The 3,629-nt window shown below is 42.6% G+C and overlaps 1 long non-coding RNA gene across 1 annotated transcript; it reads left to right on the top strand.

Annotated features, from left to right (window-relative positions):
• The first annotated feature begins 543 nt into the window (after window positions 1-543).
• Window positions 544-3,340, top strand: LOC136490263 (uncharacterized). The gene is made up of 3 exons (XR_010767570.1): window positions 544-648; window positions 2,584-2,672; window positions 3,036-3,340. It is a non-coding gene; the product is annotated as an uncharacterized lncRNA (long non-coding RNA).
• Window positions 3,341-3,629: the final 289 nt, after the last annotated feature.

Raw genomic sequence — 3,629 nt, 5'->3', positions numbered from 1 at the left:
ACCACACGCACGGGAGTAGCCCCTGCACCTTATCTCCTCCCATACGTACCCCGTGGTCTCTCTCTCGGTCTTCGCTCTTGTGGACTCCTCTCTCGACGCCGACGTCGTTCCCTGCTGCTTCTCCCATGGCGACCTCCCCTGCTTCTAGCTTCTCCTCGTGCAGCACCGGCACCCCCTCCTCTTCCTCCCCGCCACCAATGGCCATAGCCGGCTTCGCTGGCCATGCCGGCCGCCACCAACGATAGCCGGGGATGGATGGGCGCACCGCCGGGCTGCCGGGCAGGCCGCAGCTGCGCGCTACACGGCGCTCAGGGGCGGATCCAACGGTGGGGCGGGGGGGGGGGGGGGGGGCTCGAGCCCCCCCTACCCATACCGGAGCAGTGGAACCCCCTGTGGAGCCCCCATGAATTTTTAGGCAAAGTTCTATAGTGTAGGGGGGGCTGAGACTTAAGATCGAGCAGCAGTGTTGTTCAGCCCCCTGAAATATTTCCTGGATCCGCCGCTGACGGCGCTGCTAGCCATGTCGCCGCCGAGGCCCTAGCTGGGCTGGCCACCCCCTAGACAGGCTATGATGTTGTCCGTGCTGCCCCCTTCCCCTCACTGTCGTGCTCTTCCGACCACTGCAGAGATCGGGCATGCATCGCCGTGGTGAGCTCCTTCCCCGATGGTTTTGTGCCTATCTTGTCATGTGCCGCAAATTGGGGATCTAGGGTTAGGGTTGCCCCTCGGGTAATTTCTATGTTCATGACTGCCGGGGTAACGTCGTAATGGTGATGATTTGTGTAGAAACCGCGCTGTTCTGCTTTTATCATTGTTGTGCTTGTGCATTCTGAATTTTTGGGCAGAGCTTACATAGTGTTGATAGCTTTAATAGTCGTGAAGTAGTTTGGTTAGTTTGATGTGACACTCTTAATTAGTTGCTTGCCGTTGCAGGCCAAGCATCCTACTAATCTGTTCTATTTCAATAAAGATAAATCAACGGCCAACTGTGCTGCTTGCTCTTGATTGTGTATCTTAAACTATTCCTGTTTGTGTTGTGCATATGCAACTTTGCTGCTTGCTCTGGCTTTAAATTGGGGGAATTCCTTGTGTGCCATTAAAAAAGATCGCAATGCCCTATATGTCCCTGAAAAAGTTCAGCGGTCTTCAGCGCCATTGCTCCAACTTTTTTGTGCCCTCCATGCCACTGCCGTCAGTTTGGGCTCTAACGCCGTCAAAATGCAGGTGTCAAAAGTCGAAAATACCCTTAAGTGTAAATATGTCATTAATTTTTTTTAGCATCTTAACGACTTCAAATGAAAAAACTCAAAACTAGAAAGTTGTAGATCTCATCGAGATCTATAATTTTTATATAAAAATTATTTTCATTTAATTCCGCAAAAAAAAGATATGATTTTTGTAAGATATATTAATCATATCAAATCATTTTTTTTTGCGGAATTAAATGAAGATAATTTTTATATGAAAATTATAGATCTCGACGAGATCTACAACTTTCTAGTTTTGAGTTTTCTCATTTGAAGTCGTTAAGATGCTCAAAAAATTAATGACATATTTATACTTAAGGGTATTTTCGACTTTTCACACCTGCAGTTTGACGGCGTTAGAGCCCAAACTGACGGCAGTGGCATGGAGGGCACAAAAAAGTTAGAGCAGTGGCGCTAAAGACCGCTGAACTTTTCTAGAGGCACATAGAACATTGCGATCTTTTTTAATGGCACACCAGGAATTCCCCCCTTTAAATTAGTTAAGCCATACCTGAGCAGTCCACTATGCCAACTGTGCACCTATTACAGTATCCTTCATCCATACCGAAAATGCTTACAAGCCAACATAGTGTATATGTTTCCATCATGATCTGTTTGCAATTTACTTATCTAGCTTAGTACTATACCGCTGAGTTTCCTGAAATATAGTGAAGGATTTTTTTTTTCTCTAATTCTATTGTAGAGATGACATGTTTAATACAAGCTAATGTATTTTTTTCTGAGAATAGATCAATTAAGCGTCAGGTGGTACATGTGTTAATTTCTCTGAATAAGCTAATTTGGCTCTTTAGCCTTTCAATAACTTGTAGTACAGTGAGATGCACACATACAGCCTATGCCCTCGTTGTTGCTTTCAAGCTAAAAGAATATATGATGTAATATGATTGCTGACAATCTACCTTCCTTCCTTCAAGCCACGCTAGTCTGCTTGCTGTTATGTGGTATACAGCTAATGACTAATCTACTTGCCTATAACTTCTTTGATAAAATGCTCGTTCGAGCTGTTGGCTGTTTTTGCTGTCATAGGAGCAGAGGAAAACGAGATTTGAATGGGGATTGTTAGTGATTTGATTTGAGGACGAATTTTGTGATGATGTGTGCTGGTCATCTACTGAACAAAATTATTTTTACTCAATCTACTTTGGTGCAAGTTCTGTTGAAAGGCACATCTGTAGGTATAAGATTTATCTTATGACTATTTATGCATTTATTAGATTACAGACAGGATAGGAATAGGAATATTTGAGAATTAATATGTTAGGAACATCCGATAATCAGTATGTTAAGAAATTAATGCATTCTTCCTATTTTTCAGGCTAAGCAGCAGCCAGCAGGCTATATTAAGGAACCACAGCAGGGCATTAGAGCACGACACTATGACATTGCAACCAGACCACAAAATTAGTAAGTTGAGAACATTGTTATAGGTAGTCTATGACAGTCCAAGTATCAGGAACCCCTGAAGCTTACATGCCTGCAATATATAATAGCCTAGGTGTATCTAAAAGATCTATATGCTTCTAGTCTGTAGTGCTGAGCTGATCTATCTAGTTAAACTAGAACTGTTATATCTTGTTCCATAATCAGTATCATTTTGAACTGCTTATTGCTTCCTTATTTTAGGCACATAGTGCACATAGTTAACTCCAAGTGGCTGTGACGCAGGTATCTATTGGTTAAGTTAATATTTCTGTTAAATTGGCTCGTAGTTGGACAATCTAGTATCCATTGCTCATGTTTTTTCGCATTCTATGTTGCAAAATATAGAGCCTGCAGACCTGCGGCATGGAAACAGGCATGGAGGTTGGTGCTATCTCAGAAGCACATCCTAACGTGGGTGCACATGGCGGCGTAGGGCAGCAGGGAAGCACCTTTATTTTGCCTTTCTTGTCGATTGGCACTGGGTCAATGGTGATAGATGTAGCTTTGCTAACATGTACAGAACATACCAGTACTTATCATCCTTTAGTATTTGTTGCTGTTCCACTAGACATGTCATCATGTGAATATTTTAAACTAGGCAAACATTGGTGTATGCTACTCATAATGTTATAAGATCTGATGTGTTCTAATGCGACTACAGTATGTTGTGATGTGCCATGAAATTACTGTATGGACAATATAAATTTTAATATGATGTTGCTACTGTTTGAAAATATTTTTTTTGTGCATTTATTTCTTTTTTTTCTGTGAGTTCAGCTAAATCGACAGAAAAATACATATTTTTTCTGTGCGTTTATTTCTTTCACTGTTCGCCTAAACGGTCGTTTAGCCCGTTTAAACACCGTGTAAACGCTACACGGTGGTCCGCCGTTTCCATTTAATCACCCGTTTACCCCATTTAATTGGTCGTTTAGCCTG

This window comes from Miscanthus floridulus, chromosome 10 (assembly GCF_019320115.1).
Source record: "Miscanthus floridulus cultivar M001 chromosome 10, ASM1932011v1, whole genome shotgun sequence".
NCBI lineage: Eukaryota > Viridiplantae > Streptophyta > Magnoliopsida > Poales > Poaceae > Miscanthus > Miscanthus floridulus.
The sequence above is the reverse complement of the archived record's forward strand: the minus strand, read 5'-3'. Positions and strand labels throughout refer to the sequence as shown.